Genomic DNA, 14744 nt, shown 5'->3' on the forward strand with positions numbered 1-14744 from the left:
CCGAGGCTTTCGCATTGATTAAGGAACGCAGACGTTTTTCCAGCAAGGACTACGGGCCCAACACCCTGCAAGCACCGTGGGATCAGGGAGTAAATGCCTCTTCTCTAAGAGGTAGTAAGTAAGTGGATTGATTGAGTAAGGCATTTTGCAAAGATAGGGGAAAAAAATCATACCGAAGCTGATCCAGCAAGCTGCTTCCAGTGCCCACTGGGAATTAAATCAGATGAGCTATGCACCTTTGAAAAATGAGATTAATTACAGAAATAGCACATGACCCTTAACTAGAGTGGCACTAAATAGCACTGAAATTATGGTGGGAACTGAAGGCAAATGGGAACAGCGCCCCGCTGTGTGCAGCACTATGTGCTGGTGAGGGTATAAATTAATTTTATTTTTTAAAATAAATTATTTAGTTAAATTTATATTCTGTGACGCTCTTGCAGCATCCTGCTTGACTAATATTAGGATCAGCTGAAAAATATGTCCTTGATTCTTGCACTTACGGGTAACTTTGCATCATTGAAATCCGTGGGACTAGTTGCTCCAGGGAAGTTGGTCGACATGGTCAGTGCTGTCCGGATTGGGTTTACGTACTTGCACCAAAGTACGGGGTAGACATTCCGATGGTAGTGCAGAAGGAGTTGTCCATATTAACGCGTATGCAGTGAGAGGAGGGACTCGCTGTCCTTTATTAGCTTTCTGTCATCCTCAGAAAGGTTGGTCATTTTTCTCTCCAAAGAGTAAAGCAAAGAACAGCTGTCCAAATATTGGTTATATGTATGGCTCAGCAGTCAGTGGGGCTTTCCACTCACAGAGATACCGAGTCTCTGACAAGTGAGGAGAGAAGCTGACAGGGCTGATGTTAGAAGTTTCGGTTCCTTGAGCAAAGCTGCATTACAATACTCCAGTGAGGTCAAGATGGCAGGAATACTTGGCTGGAATTTCTACTAGGAATAGAAAGGAACGGATTTCATTTCAGAACTACGATGTCTGTAGAAACAGGCACTTCCCTAGTTCGGAAAGGCTTACGACTGGGTTCTGGTCCATGCTCTTACTCTCTTATCTAGTACATAACGAAAGGAGAAAGGCTGGAGAGTGCAGCGTTTCCACGAGTCTCAGTAGCTGAATGGCTCCTTGGGTGCTATAGCTGGTAGCTGTAAGGTAGGGCTAAAGGCCTGCTGTAAATCACGCTGGAAGCCAGACTGATGCAGACAACCTTGGCATCAAGGGGTTATAAAACAACCTGGTGCCATTGCAGATTTGATCTATAAAAGAGAAGGTGAAGGTTAGAATTCTGCATTGATTAATGTCATTCATCGTCTACGCTGGGTGCTCGAAACATTTTCCATAGCTTGGGTAACCACCTGCAAACGTTCCTCTATTTGGAGTGTTACCCTAATACTAGTGTGATGATACCAGCTATTTCAAGAAACACCTTCACTCCCTATAGCGATATGCTTGGTGTATCTCCTAACCTAGTCTGGACCAGTGTGTTCTTCCCTGGAGGTGTTTTAAAGAGGCCATTTGACTTGCAGAAGAGAATTTAACTTCAAGATCAATCAAGGAGAGGTAAGATGGAAAGGGAGGGTCTCACCAGTTGTAACTGAGGGCACGGTATCAGTCTGAAACGCTGTATTTTGCTGCTGTTTGACAATTTCCAGCAATCAGCGGTGAAACAGATTTCGGGAGCGAGTGAAAGCTGGTTGCACATAATTCTTCATTATTTTTGTTTCAATTTACCAGGCTCCATCTGTTTCCCCACTTTTTCAGTGGAGAACATCCTAGCTCTAAAATGAATCCCTATTTTCTTCGCGGACAGAACGGTGTGGTAGCTGCCACTACCTGTTTGCTTGTCTCCGTTTTCCACTCCTACTGTCTTTCCTCAGGCTGTCGAATGAGACAGATTGCCCTAGATATGGAGACCTTCCCAATTAAAAACAGAATCAAAGGCAGTATGTTTCCACTTAATGTTTTAGCTTTGACTAAACATTTAGTTGCATTACACACAGTGGTTTAATAAAAAAATGTTCTAGTGGGACGCCTGCTTCAGTGGGTTCTCAGCTCACACCGTGTCCCACCGTTGGCTGTATGTGAGCCCTCCTCCCATGGCTCCCTCTGTGAATAGCGAAACTAATGGTTAATGGTAAATATTACTTCTTCTGACCACGACACAGGCAGTGCCAGTGAGTAGCAGTCATTGCCAGTTTCCAGAGGATTAGAGTGAGTGTATAGGGTGCCACTCCTATGCTTGATTTTGCAAAAATCCTGCAAATCTCCAAAACCTTATAAAATCAGGGACTCATAAACCAGCCTCCGTTTGAATGTTAACAAGGGTGTATTTTAGGGAATCAGAAGCGATAAAATCTGCTTTTAGTTGGAGTGAGTGTTCTCTGTAGCCTTTCTCAAGGGGGTTCATCCATCCTCTCTGTCTTGAGCTTCTGTGATTCCACGTACAGTTGAGGCATGCTGGGGTTTTTCTCTCCCATGTGATCTTCTGTTCAAAGTGGTGTTACAGAGGCCATGGATGTTAAAGAGAAATAAGGTGACAATTGGATCACTTTATACTGTCATCTGCGTGTAAAGAAGTGACCTTTTCGTGTTTTGAACTCAGCATCTCAGTGTAGATTAAGGGGAATGTCTCATGCTCTCCTGCGTCGTTTGTACCTTTTATGTGAAGCTGATCCGCTTTAGACTCCAACTGCTGCTACCAAAACCCCTTCTCAGTGCTCACTGCAGAGAGCTGTTTGCAAAGTTCGTCCAACAAAATGCTGAACAAAATTGTTCAGATCATTGGTACTGTGTAGTCTGGGGGAAAAGAGAGAAAGGAAAAGATAAAAAATGAGAAGTAATTTGATATAGTTTAGCCAGATACTCCTCCCAGAATTTAACATACGGGTACGATAGTGTAAGGAATAAATATTCTTCAAAATCAAAACTGTTTATTACCAAGTAGGTCATATTTCCAGCAACCGTTTCTCAATATGTAAATATGAGCAGTGATTGCTTTAGAATAGATATAATTATATATTCAACAGAATGCATAATTTTTCCCAATGAACCATAGTTAATTTTATCCGAAAATTAGTGATTACCATTTTGGTGTTAATTACGGAGTACTAAATACATCTTCAGTGTTAAAAGATAGACTCATCTCTGTTTCATATACCCTGAGTCACTTCTGGAATAACCAATGTCACTTTGTGATTTTAAAGGTGAAAAAAAAAATATTAGAAGTTACCGTTGAAAATGAAAGATTAATGTTTAGATTAGGACTTTTGGTAACTGAAGAACCATCATTCACTTAGCTCTACGTGAGGGACCTTACCCTAAGCACAGCATTTTGCACTTATGCGTGTGGATATTCTGCGAGTGTCCATGAGAGATCCGGGTTCGGGGGGGAGACCAGAGGGAAGAGGATGGTATTAGCTGGTTTTATTCTGGATGCGCATGCTTGCTTCTGTGCCTTTCTCTCTCTGCATGCCACGTAGGTAACCCACACCTGGTAGGGAACCACGTAGGAAGTAATGTGAGGTCTGAAAGAGCGTGGATGGTCTCAGTAAAGCATTACACAGAGCAGAAAGCTCATGAGTGAAAGAGTAAATTAACATCTCTGAAAACGGATGCCTGTTATACAGAGAAAATACAAGTCGGTACAACCTTTCCTTCCATGTGCAGCCCACCTTGTTTCATCCTCCTTGATGGATCTGTGAAATGTGGATGAGAAATGCTGACAACACTTTCTCCAAGTGAGGGAGAAAAAAGTCTTACCTCCTGCTATGTAAGTCACGATAAAATGATCCTGGTGAAGGCATTCTTCCACATGCCTCATTCTGAAACATTTAGGCTCAAAAATGCACTTGAGTTTGGTCAGAGATGAAGGGTTCAGTCTAGCAGGCTTGGATATAAACATTTACTGAAGTGCTTTCTAAGTTCCTGTTGTGGGGTAGGATTGTGTGGGCTGGAGAGGCCAGCTTAGTGTCTTTAGGAGGAGCTGACCCCAATGTATGGATTATCCAACATTTTCATTAGTACCAGTGGGGAGATTTGAATGTGGAATAATTTGCAAATGAAGAAACCAGACAGGGGCAAAATGCATACCCATGGAACATTAGTATTCAGCGTCAGAGCGACTTCTGTGGGAGTGTATATGTACGCATTGCAATATCCTGAAAATAATTGCATACATATGTATGTTAGCCCCACCCTCCAGTGGTATCAATAGACTTAACCTAAGTTTTATGTTGAGTTGCAAATTAAGGGAATAGACTTTATTTTAAGAGTGTCGAACACATGGCTGCCATCCAATAACTTCAGCGTGGCACCCACCCAAGAAAGTGCTCCAAGGCAGCCTAATCAGGACAGAATTCCTGGCAAAAGTACATTTTGAGACAAGGCTCGCTCTCTTTTTCCAAAGTAGAAAACTCCTTTGATGGCAGGCACAGAGAGCATTTAAGAACATTCTCAGGTGCCTTTTTTTGCAAACTGAAAATCAAACTCAAAGAGCTGGGAAGGAAATTTGCAGGACTCATTTTAACACTTTTCCTGATCCAGCTGGGCAGTGGAGGCTGAGTAACAGCCAGCTGATTTCATTTTAGTTCTCATTTTTTCACTTCTGTCAATAGGCACAAGCTTGTAACTTATTACAGGTTTTAATTCTGCTCTGTAAACATGAATGGTGCCTGAGACTTAAACTGTATTACAAAGCTGAGTTAAATTCTCTCATAATGGGCTACCCAGCTTTAGTTTGCTCCCAATACACATTTAAAAATGCTGGTTTAAGGTTTATGTTGGGGTTCCCCCCCGCCCTGCACGCTAGGTTCTGATGCTTCTGTACTGGTCTTCACGCTTCGCACGGTCCAGTTCGAGCAAACGGCTACGCTCAGAGCTGTGGTTTGTGGCAAAAAATGTGATGTGTTGGAGAAAAGATGGGCATGACTCAGTAACTCAGCAGTGGTGTAACTCGCTCGGTGCGCCCAGCAGTGCAGCAGCATAGCGCAAACAGGCTGCAGGGGATGGGTGTCCTGGGCTGCGGGAGCTACGGCGGCTGGTGCGACCCTGCAGGTTCTTCACTGGTGGATAATGGAAATGGGACTACGGCACAACGTCCTCCATCAGCTCTGTGGGGCGTGGGTTTGGAAGGGAGCTGTGGCTTCAGGTCTGCTGGCATCACGGAAACGCTTCGCCTCCTTCTGACTTCACAGAAAGCCAAACACATTAGAACTGCCAGAACTGTGACATTCAGGAACAAAAAAAACACGAGCCACTTTGGTCAGGTGAGTGAGAGCCCTCCAGCAAAGCCCAACCAGGATGAATGCAACTGAGGAACTTGAAAAATAACAATGAGATGATGTTTGATATTATATCTTGGTTTTGGGAGATTAGTTTAACATCTCATTCCCTACACTAATAAACATGGTGGGTTTTTCTTAAAAAAATTCAAACAGCTATTCTAAACATAAGCATTTTCCTCCTATTTTCAGTCCAGACACTGAATTTTTGCAAATGCATGAGCATATGATTAAAAATAAAAAAGCAGAACACTCTAGTCACCCATATAGATCCATCCTCCAATTAGGAGAGATGAAAAAGTAAATAAATTAAAGCGTCAAGTATCTTACATAGTAATCATTTTATCTTTCATTTATAGCATATATAAGCGAGATTGGAGAGCCAGTATTTTTTAAAGAAAGGTGTCTTTTTAAGACTTCTGTTGTCTGATTCTTGTTACCTTGGACATCATGTTCAGCAAGCAGAAGAATAATACCATTCCAAGAGAGGAATTAATAAAGCTTTTTATTAAAGCTGTATTAAACATGGGCTACTGACACAGGTGGATTTGGATTCTTACTTCTTGTACATTTGTTTTTTTAAATTAAGTTCAGGCCAAAAGCAAGTGTTTCTGAGCTGCCATATAGCCCAGAACATTGATTCTGGCCTCACATATTCCAAGGAAATAACTTCTTTGTATTTAAAAGATGAAAGGTCCACAGGCAAACCAAATGTCACATGAACCTGGCAGACAAAATGACCCAGGACCCTTAAAGAAGTTACGGAAACTGCAGCTTGGGAAATTATGCCCAAAAGGCAACGGCACTTCCAACTCCCTTCGGGCTTTGCCTGTTTGGAGCCCACCTTGAAAAGGACGCAGAAGTGCGTGCCCAGGCCTTGAAACCGTGTGTAAGGGCTCATGTATACGAAAGCAGCATCGGGATGATGCCGTGATGAGCTCGGCGGTGACCGCCTGGAACCCTGGTGGTAGATGATGTGCAGGAGGAACAGGAGACAACACCTAGCACTGGTCTTCAGAGCTGCTGCATTTCTGCAGAAGAGGGGCTGGAGCAGAGGTAAATGAGCCCTGCAGGCTGGCAGTTAAGGCAACAAAGCAAGCAGGAGCCAGGGAAAGGTACAGAGAGGGAGGCAAGGCTCTGGAGGCAAGCCCACTGAGGGAAATAGGGAGAGGAAGTGATGAGCAAAACAGGAGACAATGGTTGTATTTCAGAAAGGAAAAAAAAAAAGGTCTTATTACAGCAATTTTTTAAGGCACCAGGTGCTGCTTCATCTGCACTTACATGAGCTCTAGCAACTGGGTACACATTCTGGGCTTGTGTCCTTTCTTTCCTATGGCTCCCACAGGTTTTGGACCCTACTATTACAGATTTTCAGGCTGAAAAATTCCAGCGGTAAAGTTAGAAACCTGTAGCCATTAGAATAATGGGAGATCCCTAGAGAGAGCAAACACTGCTATGTAGAGAATTTATTAGCAGCAGGAATAGAAGCCTGTATCAGCACTTTCCTGGTGGATAAATCAGTGGGTTTGCTAATGATGTTTCAGTTCTCTTGATTGAATTGGATTTGTAAGAGAGAAATGCAGCTGCAGACTGAATTGCTTTGTATGACAAGAGAATAATGAATAGCCAATCCTGAACACCCAGGGTTTCTGTATATATGGGATAATTTAGCTTCCGTTGTTATTATTTTATATGCAAATGAAATTATCAACGCCTTTATGTAATTGCTTCCTGGATCACATTTATTCTAGAGTTTTCGCCTGTTTGTGTGCAAGAGAAATTTCTTCCCTCGTTTTTAGCCAGGGTTTAACACTAAATTCTAGTCCTGCTGGAGCCTGTGGGAGTTTTATTATATTATAGATATGACCCATTCAGAGGACATTGAAAGTGAACAGAAAATACTGGAACTGCCTCTGGTTATGAGAGTGCTATTACTTATTTGGAGATAGGGCCCATTACCTTATGCTATTATCTGCATGTTACATGTGCTGGGTTTTGCATATTTGATGTTTACTTAACATGCATATCAGGTTCTTTTAACAATAGTGTTTTGGAGATGATTTGGCTAAATGCCCTCATCAGCTTCTTGCTAGGTTGTTCTCCTGGGTTCCAGCCACTAAATCTCTGTGTGTTTTAAGCTCTAAATAGGCTACTGCTCCCCCTCCGAAGGATCACGCTGAGCTGAAGCAATGCCCGCTGGAAAAGCAGAAAACGGGATGCCAGCTGGCAAAGAGGGCTGAAAAGAGAAAAAAAGAAAAAATCATTCTTAAATTGAGAAATTGCCTTAGCAATGTCCTCATCTGCTGGGTGGGAATAGATCACGGTTGCCTGGTTGGTCTTTCAAATGGCTGAGCTCCTAAATTACAGTTACGCCTTACCGTTGGAGAGATGGAGTTGACAGAGATGTACTGTTGAGACACACTATAAATTAAGCAGATGGATTGTGAAGTCCAGCCTCTGCATCCAGTAATTGTTCCTCCCACTAGGGGAAAGTCTTACAAAAGCTTCCCCTGGTGCTAAACAGGATCGTGGGGGTTTCATTGCACTGCAGCTTTAGAAAGGCTTTGGTCAGTTGTTAAGAGAAGTGGGGATGTTTACTCTGGGTGATTGACAGGAGTCTACCCAGAGTGGGGAGATACGAACTGGCAGTGACACCCTTCCCACCACTGGCACAGCAGTGACGAGGTTTTGTGGTTTCATTAGGAAAAGAGGAGAGAGTGGTCTTCCCTCAGCTGCCGACAGGTCAGGGACAACGCTGTGGGCAGGCTCTTGGCACTTTCTGTTTTCAGCGTTTACGGTGCCAGAGGCACTGACCTTTTCCTGGTCATCTAGATTAGTCCTTCTCATTTGCTCTGCTTGCTACTGAGTGTCCGGGCAACTTTTCGTGCCCTGCATGTGGGAGGCGGACAGGAATGTAGGAGCTGAGAGCTGAGAGCGCAGAATCGGGCTGCAGAAGAGCATGCGTTGGGGTGGAGGGATACAAGCCAGGCAGGAGCCTTTGTGAAAAAGATGAGGGAGCAAGAAGAGAGGATAGGTGGACTGAAAATGACTGAGGTAAGAGAAACCCTGGAAACCGCTCAGCTGGATCCTTGGAGATCTAAATTATGACAGACATTGCCAGAAAAATGCATCACAGTGCATATCCATTTAATTCCAGGTAGCTTTGTGGGGATGGCAGCAGTGGGAGAGGCAGTGTAGGCATTTTTCCTACATTCTGTATGCATTCGGATGTTATTTCAAGCCCTGCAAAGTGAGGCTGCTAAGCCGTTCAACATTTTAAAGGTTGCTCAGCTAAGAAGTATAAAAAACCCCCTCAAATTTTATTTCTGGGAACCAGGAAATTAAAATAATATTGGAATATCAACAAACTCAACAAAAATTTTTTTTTGCCACTTTTTCTTCACAATTATTATAATTTTGGGCACCCTACTACCAAAAAAAAAAAAATATCTGTATTGTACTTGAGATTCTGCTGCATGTTTTCTAGCATTATAGTGGGTTTACATCATTTCACGCTTCAAAAGCCTGGCATGAAGGAAGTTAAACTAGCAAAACAAAACTGTTCAATTACTGGTTTTTAATACAGTATTTTAAAGTTTCAACAATATAAACCGTTGGTATGTTTTATTCCAGTAGGATGTGGTTATCTTCTTGGACTGAAGTGAACAATTCTGTCACATAGATGGGAACTATCGCACTGCAGGCTATGCCTGGCATGACAGTTTCCACAATGTAACGCAAGCCACTAGTGCAGTTAAATTATTATCACTGTATTTACTACAAAAAACCTTTAGCCGTAGCCATGCTGTAGAAACAGATTTCATTTTGCTAGACTTGACTAATGCAAGTAACACTGATAGACTAAAACAGCTATTGAAGGGAGGAGACTACAATAAGGCAGCTCTTTTTCTCCTTCCAAACAAGATTTAACTGCTGTTGACAGGGGAAGTATAGGACATCTTTCTAGAGCAGGTCTGCATAGTGAAACACATTTGTGAAGGACAAATAACTAATCTCTTTGAAAGTTCTCTATAGAAGCACTTTTGCACTCCGAAGATACACGTTCATGCTCTCACACTGGAGCTGTAGATGACCTGAAGCGGGATCCGCTCAACAGAACAAGCAAATGAGGGAGCACTGTGCACTTTTGTCAGTCATTTTCTCTATTTTCTTTGCTGGTAGAGGAGAGCAGTTCTGGAGGAAGGACTTTCTGTAGCACAATGCAGCTGTTCTTTCTGGTGTGTCCCAGAAATGAATTAATCATCTGGCATTTATGATATCACAGCCCATTGCCATGGCACCCACTCATGTCACACATATCACATGCTCAGCATCATGGCTTTCAGAGCAAGAGCAAGCCTCAAAACGGGCAGTAGGGTTTGCATGTTCTGAGTTTAACAGCCAGCAAAAAAAGATAACATAATGAAGACCACAGGACCGGTATATAATGATAAAAACAGCCACTGTGAGTGCTGCTCAGCTGCAGGGCTTCTCAGAAGAGGTGCTAAGGAAGGACTTCATGCGTGTCCCAGGAACACCCAGGGTGGTGACACCAAAACAGGACCACAAACCAGCCGTGGCACTGCTGAGACAGCTCTGTGGCAGAGCAGTAGAAAGGAAAACGTCACGTTATGATCCAGAAGACTCCATGTAACAAATACTTTCTTGTCTCTAGCGCAGGGTGATCTGGCATTACTGGAAATCCTAAATACATCAACAGATATATAGAAAATTGTGAAAAAGTCACAAATGTTACCATCTTCCCAGATGTAATAATTATGTAATGCCTATTATTTTTTTGATTGCTTTTGGTTTACAGTCCATTTCAGATTTATATTCTGCAGTCACGTAAGGATTATTCCGTTTGGAGCAACTCATCAAACTTTTGTGTTTCAAGTGCATTGCAGCGTTATTGGCTAAAGTTTTAGCTCAATGTCAGCACTTTGCATGAAAGGAGGATAGTGGGATGGGAGCCTTCAGTTATTACTCAACCATTTCATGGAATATGCTACAGACCAGAAGCGTGGCCTTTGATGAATTATTTCTTAAGTAAAAACATACTTCAAGCATTTACTTCTGTCACAGCAAATAACTCCTTTCCTTCTGTCCAGGGGGAGGATATTACAGTATCATAATTAGTACAACAGAACCCAAGATACATAATCTGGACCTGCACTTAGATTTTTGGAGCGCTCTGACAAAGGACAACTTAAACTTGTGGCAGTCTCAATATTTTATTATGCTTTGCAAGTGAGAAGTGGGCCATGCAGTCTTAACTAGCAGAAGTGGGGGTGGAAATGGGATTTGTTTTAAAGTAGAGACTAATTAGTTTCCAAAATGTATTAGATGATGCGGTTGCTGGAGGTAGCAAAAACTAGACATGATGACCCAGGAGATCTTTTCCTGTCCAGTGCAAAGGATGGGAATAAGACTTTGCTATGCGAGACTCAAAATTAATGAAATACAAGGCATGGACTTTTTCTTGCTGGATGCTTGTACATGACTAGACTAAAAGGACTGACTGAACCTTGGGCCTCCAATTCCTGCTACAGTTCACATTGAAGCAAAGGGTATGAACCTGACTTGCAAGTATGCTCCTTGACACAGTGTCTGCAAACCTGCTAACTCAAGATGCTAACTTACACAGAAAGTCGCAATGAAAAAAATCATTAGAAATCTTGGGATAAACCCTTCCATGGGTTTGCCCAAAATGAGCATTACCTTCTGTGTTCAACAAGGAAAATAAACGCGTGCTTTTCTAGATGTTTTGTAATAGAAAAAGCTGGCTAACATGCCTGATGAAAGAAATGCAAGGGGATTGTTTTTATACCAAAGCAGGAAAAATCCTTGAAGGCTCCGAGTACTATGACAATGTGCTCACATGTTCTCTTCTAGCAGTGGCAACATTGCCTTACAAATGCTTACGCCTGTGGAGTTTGCCACCTCTAGACCTGCTCATCCAATTGCACAAGCGAGTGCTTCCCTTAATCCTTTTCTTGACAAATAAACTGGGTTACATTAAACAGCTTAAAGTAGGGCTCTTCCAACTCGACTCCTTTTGACTTATAGTGAGGGAGTGATCACACAGTTAAGAGCTGCTGGCAGACCTCAACTGCAGTAAACTTTGGTGGAGTTGAGCCACAGGGGCAATTTCTGTACCTAGGAAAAAGGATGCATGGGATAGCTGAAAGCTGAACCTCAGGACTGATATTTCAATCTTGAGCTTCAGTATAAGCATGTAGAAAGAGTCTAAAAATCACTGTAAACAGATCAGAAGTCTAGTTAGCTTCCTATGCCATCACCCAATGGCAGCTCTCTAGAGGACAGTATAAGAAAATTCCATGATTAATGCAATATTTTGTTACCCCTTCCCAGCTTCCAGTAAGGTGCAGCTTAGGGACATCCCAAGACAGTGGTGTAACTTAATTTTTAACAGCCCCTGATAGACTTTTGCCTCACAACTTTATTGAACCCAGATTTTGGTAAACGGTTGCTTTTATTTAAAACAAAGTCTAAAAATTAAGGAGGGCCATTTTGAACTCTATTTGGAAAAAATCCCTACCAATCCTTTCGACTTTTCTCATCCCTTCCTCCTCACAAAGGTATTTCTTTGGGATGGCTGTAAACAGCAGTCATGGGGATAGCAGTTTTGTGTATTTTGGCTTTTCAAAAGGCTTTGTAGGCAAAAGATCTCAGCGTAGTTTATGGAACCAGCAGTGGTACTGGCACAATTAGGCTGAAAAGTATTTTCTTTTCAAAAACTATGTATGTTCTCACTTACTCTGTTTGCTTGCTTTCTTAGAAGAAAATGATTCATGATTAAAAGGAAAAAAAAAAATCCTTCTGTGACTGTGTAATTAATAGAATCCATGCACAGAGGTTTACGAAAGAATCTCGATTACACAAAGATCAAGATGAGCAAGTCTTTCTCCACTTTTGAAGAAGCAAAACTTCCACGCTGCTCCTGCCCTGCTGAAATGAATAGTTGAGGCTGATGCATGTCAGCTCACCTACTTCAGAGAATGGACTGAGTCCAAGTAATTCTTCCCCCATGATAGCCAGGTCTCCAAGAGAATACCCGAATAGCAACGTCATGGTCTATCACCTACTCACCCAGAGCTCCACTGCATGTCTCTGCATACCAGCTCAGCAATTCCAGCTATGCAAGAATATACGAAGGGATGTGAGGCCTTGAACTTCACACTCTGGCTATAACCACCCTTCAGGAGCAGCTGAGACTCCCTCACAGGCTGCTATTCTACCTAGGAGAAAGGCCATGAGAGTTTCTTTCCTTTGGACTATCCAGACAGGATCACAGGAGACAACAGAGCAGGTTAGACAAGGTAGATGGTTGATGAATTAGCACACGAACACGAAGACAGAATTTTGTCACAGCATGAATGTATTATTTATCAAATAGAATATTCCCCAGTAACTTACACTTTTAAGAAACCAGAAGGAAAACAGGGTTCTGGATGATTCATTCCTTTTGACAGACTGTATTTCACATTTTCGGCAATAACCTTGGCCCCTCTGTAATTCTTTCAGCCAAAATATTCAGACCAGCATGCCAAAAATCATACTTAAAAATCCAAACTGAAGCAGCTGTATCAGTCTCTTGCTTTTCTCAATTTCTATTCAAAGAGCTGGACTCCTATTAATGCAACAAGAGATGAAGATGCCAATATTTGAAAGATATTTCATGTAATGAATGAGTGAGCTTTTGCAAAGAGAAAAAGACATGAGTGAACAAATCCATATGGATTATATACATTTTTATCCTTCACAAAGGCTGTTACAGAAATTTAGGTTGCTTTTTATTAAAACTTCTTCTAAGTAAAAGATGTTTGCAGCTAGCCATTATACAAGACTACCATCAAAAAGGGTGAATACTTACCAATAAGGTTGATTAAAAGAAAAGTTATGTTCATCAAAATTGTTTAGTCTCTTCTCAGTTTGGCTTTACAGACAGGCATACTAACTGTCAGCTGCTTTATGGGGTAATAATTCTAAAAGGACGAGCGTTCTTGACAATGTCACCAATGCATAAGAGTAAGCAGCTTCTCTTTCAGTAGGAAACATAGAGGTCATTGCTTCATTTGTACGTTAAATTTATACTGTGCCAGTTCGGAAAGGTTTTTTGATTTCTTTTAAGAAATGCTTTCAGTAGAAAAGACCTATGATGATTTTTCTCCAATCTTCCAAGTGTCTTCAACCGATCACAAACTCTTCTTCTGAAGATGAGGCTGATCTGCATATTTGCATGTAGCAAATGAGCAAACCAGTTTCTGAAATTAAGACTTAATTGTTTGTATGACAACTTGTACTTGTGACTTCAGGGTGTAATTCCTTCTACTGGAGCTGGGAAAAGCTCATGAGAAACAGCACCACCAGCAAGTGAAGAATTCCCTTTGGGCAGGACTGTACAAGCAGCTGGCATAACTGAAAGCAAAGGTGCAACTTTTTGGACAAGGAAGAATCAAGTCCGCAGCATCACAGTTGCGTTCTAGCCAAGAGGCTGGCCTAACATTGTATTTGGGGGAAAAAAACCAAGTGTACGTGGTCCCACGATTGAGGATTGCAGCATAATACATACGTGCAAGAAAGGTGAATGTTACAGACATTCTGACTGAACAGGCATTTTTGAGTTGCAGTTGCATTGCTTCCACGATCACGTTTTTATGAGATGTTTCTTCAAAGTGTAAAATGACATGGGAGATGGAGTAAAAGAACCACAGCACAAAATCTCCAAGTTTCACTGAACTACCAGCAAAATGGGACATCTGGCCAACTACCAGCAACAGCCCATCTCCTGAAATTCAGGAGCAGCATAGAGATTATTTGGCAGCAATTCTAAGTCTGCAGTAGCGTATTCCTCCCTTGCAGGCCTTAGTACATAGTTCCTAGGGAACACTTCATCCAGTTCTCTCTACTTCCAACCTCATTAAGCATATTAAACCCTCTTAGAAATAGCTAAAAGAACCAAAGGCAAGGAAATTTCTTGAATGTTTTAGACGAAGTAGGAAAGGAATTCAACTTTTGTCTTGTAAGAAGTCTCTACAAATACTTTTGGAGACCAGAATTTTTGCTTCTGCTCGGAGAACCAGCTGGATGCAGAAACAACCACAGTAAGAACTGGGAATTGGGTTGAAAAGTAAGAACAGCCCGGTCCTACCCATCCTTTCTTTCTTCTGTACTGAACTGCACGGGGGAGACACCATCACCATCACCACACTGGAAACATTTCAAATTGGAAGAGAGACCTACGCATGTTAATCTGAGACAGGGTTTTCCCCCAGCAGATGCAACAGCCCTCCCATTCATTTTGTAGCATACCACGCATGTGGTATTGACTAGCATTCCTGTGAAAGTCCTGTCAACACTCTTCATGCTTCTGAATATGTTAGAACTGTCCTTGCTTTAAGTTCCATCTTCCTTAAACAATACAGCAGCTAA

This window comes from Aquila chrysaetos, chromosome 23 (assembly GCF_900496995.4).
Source record: "Aquila chrysaetos chrysaetos chromosome 23, bAquChr1.4, whole genome shotgun sequence".
NCBI lineage: Eukaryota > Metazoa > Chordata > Aves > Accipitriformes > Accipitridae > Aquila > Aquila chrysaetos.